The sequence below is a fragment of the Ambystoma mexicanum genome, chromosome 2q (genome assembly GCF_040938575.1).
Source record: "Ambystoma mexicanum isolate Mex_15411 chromosome 2q, UKY_AmexF1_1, whole genome shotgun sequence".
In the NCBI taxonomy this organism is placed as follows: Eukaryota; Metazoa; Chordata; class Amphibia; order Caudata; family Ambystomatidae; genus Ambystoma; species Ambystoma mexicanum.
This window is the reverse complement of record NC_090924.1, coordinates 357,283,459-357,299,188: the sequence shown is the minus strand read 5'-3', so window position 1 is coordinate 357,299,188 and position 15,730 is coordinate 357,283,459. Positions and strand designations below refer to the sequence as shown.

The 15,730-nt window shown below is 48.0% G+C and overlaps 1 protein-coding gene across 3 annotated transcripts in view; it reads right to left on the bottom strand.

Annotated features, from left to right (window-relative positions):
- Positions 1–15,730, bottom strand: part of TNRC6A (trinucleotide repeat containing adaptor 6A) — an 853,894-nt gene that overhangs the window by 297,270 nt on the left and 540,894 nt on the right. The gene's annotated exons all lie outside the window — the stretch shown is intronic.

Genomic DNA, 15,730 nt, shown 5'->3' with positions numbered 1-15,730 from the left:
AGATTTTGTATAAGTGTTGGCAAAATGACCACTAGGTCGTCCCACTGAACGCTTGCCTGAGACCACCGTTTCGCCAACCACTCCTGTATGGGACGCAAGCGCGCGTGAGGAACCAGGTATAGGCAAGATGCCATCTTGCCTATTAAACGCATTGCTTTGCGCACCCTTACCTGGCTGCCGGCCTGATAATGTGGTATTTGCAGTAACAAATTCTTTTCTCTGAGGGAAAGACCAATCCTTCCTCTGTGTTTAGGATAGCTCCTAGGAACTGTTTGGAAGCGCTTGGCACTAGGCTTGATTTTTTTCTCGTTGATTGAGAAGCCCAATTGAAAGAGGTTGTCGTTTGGATGTTTTGTCTGCAAATCAGAGGTGATTCCCCCGTTATGAGCCAGTCATCCAGGTAAGGGTACACTGGGATTGCTCCCCTGCCCAGGTGCGCTGCCACTACCGCCAGTACCTTTGTGAATGCCCTTGGAGCCGAGGGTATTCCAAAGGGCAGTACCTTGAATTGGTAGTGCTTGTTCGCTATCTTGAAACGCAAGAATTTTCTGTGCGCTGGGATCATTGAAATATGAAAATAGGTATCTTTCACATCCAGTGTAGCCATGTAATCCCCCTTTATTAGTAGCAGAATTATCTCTTGTAGCGTAGTCATGCAGAACTTTTGTGGCTTGACATACTCGTTTGCAGGGTGCAAATCTAATACAGGGCACATTGTTAGATCTTTCTTTGGCACAAGGAAGTAAGTTGAATAAATACCCCCGTTTACCTGGTTGGTTGGGACCACTTCTATGGCGCCCTTTAATAGAAGCGCTGTTATTTCTTCTAGAAGGATCCGCTGGTGTTCCTCCGAGTGGACTGTCGTGGGGGGTGGTTGTGAGGACGTTGACTTAATTCTATGCAGTAGCCCCCTGCTACCATGGACAGAGGTGATACCCTCCCATGCGTGGGTGAAGTTGGAAATGTGTCGTCCTACTGGAGATGCATGGGAGGGTACCTGGAGCGGATTGTCACTTGCTCTGAAGTAGGGTACCACCTCGAGTTGGGCCTCAGCCCCGACCACCACGACCTCTGCATTGTCCTCATGGATAGTCTTGGAAGGCTTGTTCTTGATTATTGCCATAGGAACCTTGGCCTGGATTGTAGCCGGATCCTCTGAATTTTGGTCCCGAAAACAGCGAAAATTGCTGTTCCCCCTTTGACCAGTAGGCTTGTTTGTGAGCTGACCTACAGATTTTAGAGTGTCATACTCATCCATTGCTGTCTTACGTGCATCTTCTACAGCCTTGCCGAAGAGCACATTAGGTTCCACTGGCATATTTATTACAGTGGCTTGTGTCCCTGGCCTAAAGCCTGACTGGCGAAGCCATGCATGCCTCTTTATAATAGTCCCCTCTGCAATGACCCTTCCCGCATTGTCAGCTGCATCGAAGTTTGATTTGAGAAGACAGGTAGACACTGCCCTTCTGTCTGCTGCCACTTGAGCTAGTTGTGATTTAAGTGGCTCTGGGGCGGACAAAAGTAACACAGAAATCTCCTCCCACTTATGGCAGTTATAACTTGCCAAAAGTGTAGCCGCAGAGGAAACAACCTTTCTGCCCATGGCATATATCTTCTTGCTTTCCTTACCCGGTGGGGCCTCTGAGGAAGCAAGGGTTGAGCCTGCTCTTTTCCTTGTCGTCGTAACAACCAATGAGTCAGGTTTCAATTGGCCTCTTTTATATAAGGGGGTCTGATGGTGCAGGCCTGGATAGTTTTTCCACACGCGGGTTAACGGCCTGCGTGAGATTGGGTGCTTCTAAGGAAGGCTGTATTCGGCACTGGACCGATTTCAGTAGTGGGATAAACTGACCTACTGTTTTTTGTCCCCCAGTATTTGTTCAGAGAAGTCGCTATCCTCCTGTGTGTCAATTTGGAAGTGTTCTGCCGCTTTGGCTAAGACTTCATTGAGGAGGGGTTGTATCGACAGGAGAATCGACCACTGGGATGTCCTGATTAAGAGGGGAATCTATGGAGTACATTTAGCCTCCTGGTCTGCGTCTGGGTCTTCATCATCCCCATAATAAAGTTCATCTGTATCCTCCTCATTAAGTTGAGGGTCAGATGTTTCCACAAAGGAGAGATCCTCCTGGTCTTCTGGATCTATTTCGGAGTCATGTAGATCTATAATTTTGCTTTGTACAGGGACATTGGAGCGTGACCTCTTAGAAGGGGGTTGAGAGGGCAAGGCAGAGGCTTGAGAGCCGGAAGGGGCTGAGGTCGGAGGAGTGAAGTGAAAACTTTGAAAGTATTCTGGGTTCTTTTCATAAAAATTCACCATGAAGGTCATTCTACGCATAACCCCATCAATATCTTGTGAAGACCATTCCTTCGAATTTGGGATCACAATAGGTTGAGTGGAAATACCCATATCCCCATCAGTGGGAGGTATAATCTTTGGCCTAGAGTCCTTAGGTTTCTCTATGGGATTTGACACCATTTTCTTTTGTGATGACTTGTCCCTAGTAGGAGTCTTGTCCCTATGAGGGGTCTTAGAGGACTTTTTATGATGTTTTCCCCACCCTGGGGCACAGAGGAGTGTTTAACAGAATACTTGGGGCCTGCCGTTTTATCAGACGATGAACGTCAAACTTCGGGTGTGGGAGCCGAGGCTTCGCCCGTGGATGATCGGCCTTCTGAAGGGGTTTTTCATGCGACACCCTTGCCGTCTTTCGACGGTTGAACCCTGTCGTGTGGCGATCTTGATCTAGATTGCCGAAAGGACCGGGACTCGGTGGACCTTTCACAGGGTGTCGAACTTTGTTGAGTATTCGACTCATCTGCCGAATGTCGAATGGGGCTTATGTGCTTGGTGGTGTGTGCTTTTGTAGCGCTGCTGCTGCCAGGTGTAGTCCCCAAATCATGGCTGCCGGCCTTTCCTACTGGGTCGGTAGTCTGCGCTTGAGTAGCTGAAGCTACTCCGATACCCTCGCCGTCCGAAAGTGCGGTGTCGCTGCTATCGCTAAAGGCTCCCTCTACCTCCATGGCCTCGAGTTGCCTGGCGTAGTGGGCCCAGCGTTTGGTAGCGCGGTCCTTTAACGTCTTAGGCTTTAAGAGCCTGCACGCTCGACAAGACGTTTCGACATGGTCTCTCGGGAGACACAAATTGCAAACTAAGTGTTTGTCGATCAGGGGAATTTACGCTAACACTTAGGGAAAAATTTAAATGGCGTATTTTCCATAATTATGTGTTATGGAAAGGGCAGCTGGGCGAACAGTGTATGAAGGGGAGAATATGCATTCTAAAATGGCCTCCCCCCTCTATCCTCTATTGTCTTGGCCGAGGCCCGGGGCGGCCTTCCAAAGCCATACGGTCCGTCGCGATGATCTCCGACAGACAGTTTTCCTTCTCCACCGGCGTGGTGTTTCAGCAGTTGATGAAAGGATAGAAAGAGAAACTATCGTAATTGTAAAAAAGTCAATGGCTTATCGCCGAAAGGAACTCCGCTATACACGTCAGTCTAGCATGGTGGAAAAAAAACAATCAGAGGGACCTCAACGCGTGAGGGATCATGAGTACAGTGGATGTTACACTAGGGATAGTATTACTGGCATGCCCTGTCGACGTCCCTTTTCAAGTTTCGAAAACAACAACTGTAATACTCTGCAGCTTCCACTAGATGTCGGCCTATGCACATCATGTTATCTGTTATACCACAGGCTCTCAGCATCTCAAACCTCTGTTCTCCCCCAACAGGTCTCAGGTTCTCTGGGTGTCCCAGTTCGCCTGTGCTCTCGTACTCCGACTTGTGAACCTCCTCGGGCACCAGCTAGCTCATTTGGTTTGTCTGGCACATTGCTTTTATACAGCTGCGGTGTGCTAACAGTCCTCAGGTGGGCTTGTTTTGTATTCAGTGACTGACTTCCTTGTTAATGGGACATTGATAGAAATGGAAAAGCACCTCTGTTGGATTTTGCTGTGTTTTAGCAGAGCGGGGAGATTTTGCTAAAGGGAAAAGTCTGCGGTCATGTAATAGGAGGGCATGTCGGGTAGGGGGTTATTGGAAAAACGGGAGTACCATATCACGCCTTCGGACAATCCGTCCCCAATCCCAAAGGACCTTCCAATCCAGGCGATCCTCCCCAGTTTGTCCACCCTCAGGGTCGGGATCGAACACGGATGGCCCTCCCCCTGGCCACCTGTGTAAACGATCCCCCGGAAGTAGGGAGGGAAAGACCCTGAGGTTTTCCAGAGTAAGTACACTGAACCTAGTTAATAATGCATATCAAAGAAAAAATTACACAAAATGCATTCTATTTACACAAGAGTCACTGTTAAATACTTTGCACAATAAACCAAAACACATAGGTATACTTTTAGATACTTTCAAAAGGACACTTTTTAGCTGGGAGATGCTGTACCGTATTATCGGTAATAACGCGCACCCACAAAGTAATTCGGTAATTGGATTAAGCTAGCAAAGACATAAAATAGTGATTTTTAGGAAGGAAATTAGCCGATTAGTGTTATACTAGCACAGCTTAAGGTTCTAGAGGCAGTTTTTTTCGCACAGCAATTCTTTTAAAGTCCAAATCGCAACTCTACCTAAAAGGCAGCTCAGAGAGGCTTAAAGTCTGGAAAAGCAGCAGAAGTCAAAAGTTCCTGCAGATACTTTCTAGTCTCAAGGATAAAAAATGCGAGCAGGCTTAACCAACGTCAGAGACCCTGCTAAAGGACTCGCTAAGGAGACACAAGCAGCAGCTTGTGTTGGAGGTGAGAAGGGGTTGCCCTGGACACCTCTACGTGCACTCCAACGCCCTGGAGCGACTTTTGGGATTAAGGTAAGCAGTATCTTTTTCCCCCACAGTACCTTTGGTTTGAAGAAGTCTTTGGCTGGATTCTCCTTGATGTGGCAGCACTGGGCCCGACATCCAGATTCCTTGGTCTGATGACAAAAGGCAGGACAATGGACGGGATCTCTCAGCAGCAGTGTCGAGGGAAGACCGCTAGCATGGATTTCAGTTTTTTTTCTGGTCACTCTGCAGTTTTACTGCCTTTTCTGCAGCACCAACAAAGGACGCGATTCGCCCGGACAATCGTCTGTTCTGGGAGCCTGCACTATGTCGAGGGGACTTGGGCAGGTCGGATTGTGCCTCTTGAGGTTCACTTGGAGCTCAGCAAAGACTTGGACGGATTCAGCCTTTCCACAATGATGCACTTTAATTGGGTGGGCGATCACCTGGTATTGGTGTTCTGCAGCTCTGGAGAGGCACAGCACCTCAGGAGATGGCTCTGATTAACGTTAGTCTTGGCACTGGTTGTTCTCACCAATCAAAAGGTAAGGAGTCCTTTTCGGAGTTCCTCTGTCGCACAGAAAACAGGGTCAGGGCAGCACTGGTCACTTCACGGTGTTGGAAAGTGCCTGCAGGCATCTCTGGTCATCTTCTTCGGTTACTTCAGTTTCCAGTGTTCGACTTGCCCTTCACCTCAGGCGCCTCACATTGTATACAGATTCCGCACACACGCCTCTGTAATCTCTCAGCAGTTTAGAGAAAGGGGTGGGTGGCTATCCTATCGGGACAGCCAGACCGCCAGCAGAGCCGGTTCATTTCAGGCACTCAGGCCGACAAAGCTCAGAGTGAAAAACACCTACCCCACTTCCTGCTTTCCCAGACACAATGAAGCCTAGGCAGGGACACCCAAGTGTTACCGCCAAAGGCAAAACACTCTCACTGGCCTCCCGCTCCCAAGACGGTAGAAAGGCTGGCAAAGAAAAACCACGCTAGTAATGGCAAAAAAAAAAGGAAGGAGCTACCAAGTTAGTACTTGGGTGACCCCATTGTGCACAACCGGGGCTATGAACATAGTCTGCAGGAGAAAAATCACAATAGTTGGTAGAACACTTCCACTGCCACCAGCCATAACTAGGAGGTTGTCTATGTGAAATAAAAGTCACAGAAGCAGAGAGAAGGGGGATACTATGTATACCCTTGGCACTCCACATAAGGTGGAGAGTGTCAATCTCTGACTACCAAGTATACATAAGAACTTTAGTTACTCTAGGATATAGAAGAACATCTCAAAGGAGAACCCAAAAGGTTCTCAGCAACACTGCCCATAAGAAAAGACTGAGCCCATAAGAATAAATGAATGGAAAAAGGCTCCACTCATTCAGGATTAAAGAAAAAGGTCCACATGTCCAGCAAAAAGTGCAAAGGGGTCTCATTAGGAGAGGGGATAAAGCATAACAATAATAAATCTCCCTAACAATGCAACATTCAAACTTTGGGTGGTGGCTGTCCCAAGGGGACAGCCAGGTACCCAGTCAGAACTGGATCTAAGCAGACATACTGAAGGACAAAAAACAGAGGAGTTTCGGTGTCCTCCCAGACACAATGGTGCTTCCCACAGGGTTTCTCAACGGGAGCCTGTCGAAGAGAAAAGAGTGAGCAGATTTTCCACTGTTAGGCAAGAAGGAACAAGTTACATACCTGTAACTGTTGTTCTCCAGAATGGGTCTGGCATGGATTCACATGCTAATGAATCTTCCCCGTCAGGCTGGGAATCCTCAGTAAAAGAAAAAAATCAGTTTAATTTCTGAACTGTCCTAACAACCAATCACTGAGCTCTGGGTCATACTGCCCCCAGCCAATGACTGCCCTCTACCTAAGCCCCTCCTCTGGCAGCCATCTTCAGATTTGGTAGCACGTAAAGTGGCAGTAGGACCAAGCGAAGAGCCGCAGAGAGGTAGGCGGGAGGGTTCGCATGTGAATCCATGCCAGACCCATACTGGAGAACAACAGTTACAGGTGAGTAACTTGTTCTTTCTCCAGCATGGGGTCTGGCATGCTCATGAATAAAGAAAACAGCAGTACACACATGCACAACCAAGGGAGGTGGCAAGGCTCAACAGAAGAAATCTCTTACCTCCTCACCAGCCTCACCTTCAAGCGAACAGGTTGTGCAGCACTGCTTGACCGACTCTGGACTCCTCCCTGGAATCCCTGACAACGCAGTAGAATTTCGTGAAGGTGTGCGACGACCTCCACATAGCTGCCCTGCAGATGTACAGCAGGGACAAACTAGACAGGAAAGCCGTAGTAGCAGCGATCGCTCTGGTGGAATGGGCTCTCGGACGGCCAGGCAGCGGTCTGATTGCCAACCGGTGACAGTGAGTGATACATCCGGCAAGCCAGCTGGAAATGGAAGCCTTGGACAGGGCCTTCCCATAGGTCACAGAACAAAAGTTCACAAAAAGCTTAGAAGTTTTCTGGAAACTCTTCGTGCGGGCCACATAAAACTTCAGCACTCTAGACACATCCAGCAAGTGCAAACACCAAGGGTTCGTTGAGGTGGAACTCCGACAAAACCTTGGGCATGAAGTAGGGGTGCGTCCGCAGCACCACCCTCGTCTCATGAAAAGTCAAAGGCTACTTGCATGACAGGGCCTGGAACTCACCTACTCCTCTTGCAGAGGTGATGGCCACGAGGAACGCTGCCTTCCATGACGGAAACTTGAGCTGAGCTGAATGCATAGGTTCGAATGGAGCCACCCCCATGACCCTAGTCAGCACCATATTGAGTTCCCATGCCGGGGCCGGAGCCTTTACCGGTGGGAACGAGCGGAACAGACCCTTGATGAACTCCTTAACCAGACGGTGCGACCACAGTGAAGACTGTCCCGGAGATCTGGTGTAGCGGGAGCCAGTCCCGATTTAGCCAATGACTGTAAATACGGAAGTACATGAGGGGTCGTGACTGTTGGTGACGCCAACATGCTGAGAAGGTCCGGGTACCAGATCTGCCTCGGCCACGCTGGTACGAAGAGGATCATCTTGCATCGGTACCGTCTAAGTTAATTGATGACTCGAAGAAGCAATGACAACGGAGGGAACACATACAGAAATAGACCATCCCAAGGGAATGATAATGCGTCCCCCATGCTCCCCGGCTGGGGGAACCTGCTGGCGAACCGCCAGCACTTTGTTCGTGGCCGTCGCAAACCGATCGATCTGGGGATTGCCCCATTTGAGAAAATGGTAGTCCACTTGATCCTGCCGAAGCTTCCACTCGTGGCAAGATCGTAGCTCCCCGATGAGGGAGTCGGCGACAGTGTAATTTACTCCTGCCAGGTGAAAAGGGATAAGGAATATCCCCTGGGCGATGGCCCAGTGCCACAAGTCCTGCACCTCTTTGGAGAGCGCTGGGGATCAGGTGCCCCCCTGTTTCCGGATGTAAAACATTGTGGTGGTATTGTCCGTGAAGACCCTCACCACTTTGCCCTTGAGGGATGGCAGAAATGACTTGAGGGTCCAGAACACCGCCCGTAGCTCCAGGACGTTGATGTGTAACGTCTTCTCCTGCGGCAACCACAGACCTCTGGCGTGAAGAAGACAGGTGTGGGCTCCCCAACCTTCCAGTTAAGCGTTCGCCGTGACCGTCTCCTGATACAGGGGGGTCTGGAAATCCTTGCCTCCAACCAGATGGGAGCGCACGCCCCACCACTTGATCGCTCGTCGGAACTCCTTGTCGAGCGAGATCCTGTCTTGGAAGCTTGCGGACACCTGGACCCAATGGGCATCGAGGAACTCCTGTAGCGCGGTGCATCCGCAACCTGCAGTGTCGTATGAGGTAAATGCATGACGACATGTTGAGAAGAGACTTGATGGTCCCCACTGTGGCGATCTTCAGTGCTAACAGCCGTTGCACCCTGCCCAAGATGGCCGCCATCGTCTCTTCCGATGGAGACGCCAGGCAGGACACGGTCAAGCCGGGATCCCAGGAACAGCGTGTCCTGCGATGGAGTCAAGCAGAACTTTGCATAATCAGGCATCCTCTCCTTGGTCGGTGGTGCCCCCGAAGGAAACAGGGCGACCAGCACTGGCGCCGAGGGAGGGGCAGATGGCGGGAATCCTCCTCTGTAACTGACACCAGCGAGATAAGGGCCGAGATGATATCCAGTGCAAAGTCTCTAGGAGGCATCTGGGAGGAGACGGGCCTGGGCCCCTGTGGTCTTGGGGTCGCTCGTTGTCACCTCCATCGACAGTATCCCTGTCGCCCTTGTCGTGGGGTGAGGCCCCCGGCATGGTCTTGCTTGGCCTTGCCCTTCACGGCCGAATTGGACCCTTCGTCTCCTTTGGCCTTCTCTGCCGCGGATAGGCCGGACATCGTTCCCCGCTTGGCCTTCTCCTGTCTTGTCTTCTCTGGGTTCTCCCGTAGCTTACCCAAGTTATCCGACTTTCTCTTGGATGAGGAACCAGAGTTGACTGAACATTAACTTAGATGGAGATGATTGGCGCGCCCTGACCGTGGCGGGACCTGCAGCAGCGGCGACCCAGACAGAAGCGGATTTGCAGGGCTAGGCCTTGTGTTGGCCCCCCATGGGTGGGGCGCCCTCAAAGCACTTCTAAGCCCGCTCAGCTTTTCCGGATCCGGGAAAGGCATGCACCTGGGTACCACCCGGTGCAGAGGCAGCCACACTTCCAACCGCTGATGTCTGTCCCTCAATGTGCGCTTCGAGAAGCCACGGCAAAATGCACAATCTTCCTCCTTGTGCGTCGGGTGCAGGCAATACAGGCACTGGTCTTCCATGTATACATTCCGCAAACCACAGTTGGAGCACAGCTTGAAAAGGGAAGGGTTGTCCTTTTTGTCCGACATGATCCACGCGTTGTAGGCCTGAAGAATCTTCTGGAAACCTCCAAGAAGAAAACTCGACCAAAACAGCCATTGAGGGGCGTTGGAAAATCTGAAAAACTGGTACCCGTTAGTCGCAAGGATGATCGATGGCGCACACAGGCTCAATTGACCGAAAAAAACACTGCAAAAAGCTCGAAGAGCAAAGCACGAAGACTTCCAACACTTACACGTGCAGTAAAAATCTGAAGAAGGCTGTCAGTGGAGGGGCTTAGGTAGAGAGCAGTCATTGGCTTATGACCAAGAGCTCACTGATTGGTTGTTAGAAGAAAGTTAGTTCAGAAATGGAACAAACTGATTTTTTCTTTAACCGAGGATTCCCAGCCTGACCACGGGGAATATTCATGAGCATGTGAATCCATGCCAGAGCCCATGCTGAAGAATTGATGTAATAACTTTGTGGGAGAGTACACAACCCTTGTCCTCTTGGTATTGTGTAACCCACATATTGGTATAGGCCTGTACTACACAAGTGGGTAGTGTGACTGAGCAGCTAGGCTTATCTCAAGAGAGGTAATTGTGAGCTGTAGCGCTGTAGCAATGAAATCCAAAAATACAAGTAGCCAAGTAACACGTACACTCAAGGTTTTTAGGTAAAATAATTATTTAACAGTAGTTTTTAAATAGGCACAAATATACTTTAAAATACTTTTCCAGAATCAACACAAAGCTAGTAGAAACCCTTTAGAGATGCTTCTTACACACTTCCTACACCCGGAGGTCTCTTTGCTAACTAAGACAGTAATGGCATGTATATCACTAGTACACTTTGTAGAGTGTGACGTTTATAGAAAGGAAAGGGTAAGGGAAGGAAAAGGGTTAAACAGGTTCTCAGAACATGTGAGCACTTAAAGCTTCCAATGAAGTCTAGATTAAAACCTTTCCCAGCATACGATAGTTAAAAACCAAGTCATCCTCTATGAGTGACAGTAAGTATTGAAGTCAGAGTCTGCAGGGAGCCAGGACAGCCAAAGTCAATTGGAGCACAGTCTATGGAGCTGAGGCACTTCTTGGATAGTAAAGTCATGCACAAAGTTAGAGAGTTTGTTGAAGAAAAATCACTTTAGCGTCACAAGCTGTTACACTTGTGAAGGTTAAAGCTGAAATCAACTCTGGCAAGGTAGCTACTGCAAGCCTCAACTAAGAAGAGCAAAGCAAAAGACACTGCCGTAAGTACCCCAAGTCAGAACAGTACCTTGGGTTAGAAGAGTGGTCCAGCTGGCTTCTGTCTGGTTGCAGCGATGCAGATCCTGGGCCTCAGTCGTGGGGACAAGAGAGCAGTTTTCTCTGACACTGCACTTAAGGTGCTCTGTGTCACCATACAAAATGTAGATGCATATGGAGTTTGTCAGAATCCAAAAACAAAGGAAATACAGAATCCAAATCAGGTAAAAATAGAGTTTGAAAGGGCTCACTCCCTCCAGGGTTAAAATTAAAAAAAGTTCTTGAGTCCAGGAAAAGAGCTGGGCGTCTCTAAGGTAGAAGGGAATCAGCACAGAACAACAAGTTACTTACCCCTGCAAACGTTATTTCGACTGGATGTTCCTCCCACGTATTCCTCATCCTCATCAATCTTTAAGCGCTCTTCGAAGGAATGCTCTTACTTCAAAATACCACTGTTGACTCAATTCCTAAAAGGGCTCACTAATGTGTTCCCTCCATCACCCTTCCAAGTTCCACTTTGGGACCGCAATCTGGTTGTAAAATTCCTAATGTGTGCTCCTTTTGAACCTCTGCACACATGCCCGCTAAGGTTAACCTTTAAGACAATACTATTGATAGTTCTGACATCAGCCCGCAGAGTGAGCGAGCTGGAGGCACTTTCATGCAAGCCACCCTTTACCGTCTTCCACAAGGACAGGGTTGTTCTAAAGGTAAAACCCTCCTTTTTGCCCAAAGTCATTTCAGACCTTCATTTGGGTCAGAAAATTGTCCTGCCTTCCTTCTATCCTCCACCTCATCCTGGTAAGGAAGAGGAAAGACTCCATAGGTTGGACCCTAGGAGAGCACTAAGCTTTTACATATCCAGAATGTCCAAATTGGGAGTTGATGACCAACTTTTTATCGGCTACATAGGACACAAACTAGGTCAGGCTGTTTCCAAACAGATTGTCTAGGTAGATAACCCTCACTATATCAGAATGCTACATAATAGCAGGTAAAGACCCTCCTGAAGGCTTGAGAGCACATTCCACCAGGGGCATGGCTACATCTGCAGCCCTTCAAAGGGGTGATCCGATTAGAAATATCTGCGAGGCTGCATCGTGGACTTCCATCCACACATTTACAAAACATTACTGGCTGGACGCTTCCCATGCGCAGGATGGCACATTTGGCAAAGCAGTACTCTGTTCTGCCCTCGAAAATGTTTAAATTCTAATTCTACACGCTCCTCCAATCATAATACTGTTTTGGGAGTCTGTCAAAGACGAGCAATACATGGGAGGCACAATCCATTCGAAGAACAAGTTACTTACCCCTGGTAACATTGGACTGGATGTTCCTCCCATGTATTGCTCATCGTCCTCCCAACCTACGCCCTCTGTCCAATTTCCCATGCTATTACAGCTTCTGTTTATATTATGGGCACGTTTCCATATTTATGGGCATCTCTGCTGCTAGAGGAGGGGAAAAACAGAAAACTGAGGCCAGCAGGCGCTGCGTGAGCTATATTTACCCATGGATGATATCACCCCCTTGACTGAGGTCTTTCAGGGACATCAAATCAATGCCATCGACGCACAGCGCCCTCTGCCGAAAAATAATGTTTCCGAAGCAGCTGAAGCTGGACATTACATGTCAAAGATGAGGAATATGTGGGAGGACAGAATCTGTTTGAAATGAGAATTCTCCCTAACATCCACCACCCAGGTTAGCAGAGGAAGGCTCAAGAAAGGGCAAGCCATCGGGAGTAGGTGAAAAAAGATGACCAGCACCATTTTAGATCAATGGTGACCAATGTCCCTTACAACAGATGCAATAGCAGCCTACATGTAAAATTCACAAAAGTCAGTAGAAAATATCCACTGCCACCAGCCACTCAGACTTGCCACTGTAACTAGAAAGTTATCGAGGCAGTGAGAAAAAGGCAACAATGTGTCCCCTTAGCACTCCACATAAGGTGGAGTGTGCTGATCTAACAAAAGAAAAGCATAGGCAGGATAAAAAACCTCCGCCTATCCTGGTAACAGTACGTTATCACTGGCATATAAAAGAAAAACAAAGAGGGAAGCTCAAATAGTATGCAGTGTGCTGCAATAGTAAAATGCAGATGCCACAAAAAGATGAAGGAAAGTAGACTCCATTAAAAATAACCAAAAGGGGTTCCCCCGGGTTACAGAATAACAATGAGTGAGCGAGGAAAAAGGTTCCCACTCAGTCAGGAGAGTCAGACAAAAATGCTATAGTCCAGGAAAAAGTGCTGAGCGACTCACCAAGTGGGGAGAATTACAAACAAGATGGAAATTCTACCCAAAGGTGAATCCCTCCTGTGTGCCAGACCACGACAATACATCACAACTGAGTCATTCATTTCATGCAACCAATGATTTACTGATTTAAAACATATGTAAAATGTGGGTCATTGAAATCATCTAAGGAAAATGATTAATATTCAGCCACTTATTGCACTGATGTACTTTTCTTCCAATCACAAACCACCATTGGCTCTGCTTTTTTCGAGCATTTCAGGTCTTTCAAAATCCCTGTGCATAACAAACATTCTACAGTTCACCACATTCCAATGTCGTGGTGTATTATGCTGGCAATCTAGGCATCTGTTGGTCTACACCTGGTGATGCTTTCTTCAGTTAAGTTTCAAGAAACAAATTTCATAAGGCAATCCTTAAAGTAGCAAATATCCAAGAAATTTGCCTGGACTTCTTGGCCATCACCGAAACTTGGCTCCACTAGGCGGCAGGCCCAGCAATCTCCCTAGCTTTACACAAGGGTCATACGATCACCAGAGCAGATAGAAATTCAGGCAAAGGAGGTGGAATGGCTTTCATCTCAAAAACCCACCTGGGCCTCAGAGCTACGTAGACTAGCTTTCCCTCCGGTGATGTTTTATCAGCCAAAATCGCACTATCACCTAATCAAACCCTTCTCCTGCACCTCATCTACCGCCCCCCAGGACCCACCTCCTCCTTCGAGGATGACATTACAGACCTCCTCTCCTCTAATACTAAACTTGGCTCTCAAAACTACCTTACTGGGAGACTTCAATTTAGGGTTCCTGGACCCTAACAATTTGTAGGCCTTAGCCCAGGAGAACGCCATCTCCCAACTTGGCTTTAAAAACAGAATCTCTGATCCCACACACATTATGGGCTGAACATTGGACTGTATGTCAGACCTCAACTGCTCCACAACAATACTCCAAAATGAACCGGTCGCCTGGTCCGACCACCACCTCATACTGTTTACTATCCAAGGGTTAACCCCTTCAACCCCTACTATTTCAACCCATACCCGTGCTAGAAATTGCCGTAATGTTACAATCTCGAGCCTTAGGCCTCTTATTAATAACATCCTGGACTCCTGCAACTATAAGAACTTCGACTGAACAACCTAGTTGACTTATACGACACATTAGACTCGGCTTTAAATATGTCCACCCTCCACAAGCAAAAAAAAGCCAAACCTACTGGCCACCTCAACAAATGGTACACACCCGAACTAAAAATCCTTGGGAATGCCAAAAGAATGGCGGAAACCACCTGGCGAAATCCTTGTTCACTACAGCGGCCTCTGCCTAAAAAGCAGCTATCTTATCCACCAAAAAAGAATCCTACAACACCAGAATTCTCAACGATAAATCAAGCTCAAAGGAGCTCTTCAGCATATAGAAATAATTTTAACCTCCAACACACCCAACTGAGGATTGCACAATGGATGCGGCCTGGTGCACCAAAATCCAGCAAGAACTAGCGGACAAAATAGCACGATTACAAAGCAAAATAGAATCCAAAAGTAGCCTCTCGAGTAGCCAATCTTCCAAGCCAGTGCTTTGGCAAAGTCTCCCCAAATGCCCTCCTTTTGCTCTCACCCAACCCCCCCCACCCCCCCCAAGTTACTCCAAAAGAAGTGGAAGACTTAATTAAAGGTCTAAAACTGTCTCACTGTCAAGGAGACATATGTCCAGCCTCCATAATCAAGGAAGGAGCTAAAGAATTGTCCCCATTCATTTCCATCTTAATCAACTCTTCATTTAAATCACGTCTAGTCCCCAATAATCTTAAAGAGGCATGGGTCATGCCTCTTCTAAAAAACCTAATCTAGACCCTAACATTCCCACAAACTATAGGCCTATCATCATCGTCCCCTTCCTTTTAAAAATCCTGGATATAGTTACATACCTACAAATCCAGAAACGCTTAGAGGAAAACAACTTACTTGGCCTCAGACAATCAGGCTTCCGGCCCAGACATGGTACGGAGACAGCACTTCTGGACCTGAAAATCCAGATGGACGAAGCAAAGGACAAAGGCAATCTGGCAATCATATTACTGCTAGACCTGTCTGCAGCTTTTGATTTAGTGGACCACCAAATTCTAACTGGACATCTTACCACTGCAGCAGCCGTCTCTACCAATGCCACCAATTGGATCAAATCTTTAACCAATCGTGCCACCAGAGTTTTCTCACCCTCAGCAGATCCGATCCCTATTCACTGTGTGGTCCCTCAGGGCTCTTGCGTTTCCCCAACGCTTTATAACATATTCACGAAGCTTCTCTTTGATCGCTTGGACAATATGGGTGTCATCTACACCAACTATGTAGATGACACTCCGGTCCTCATCCCGCTCACAGGCCATTACGACAAGGATTCCAAGCCAATTAATGATATCTACCTAGAAATCCAGGCCTGGATGGCCACTAATAGTCTCTGCCTTAATGATGAAAAGACGGAGCTCTTGATCGTCGGTACCCAATCACGCCCAAACAAATTGGATCAGAAGTATAAGTCCTTCAATATTGATGGAAACTTGATCAAAGTCGCCAAGGATATAAAACCTTGGGAGTTTATCTCAATTCCACCTTATCCCTAAAGAA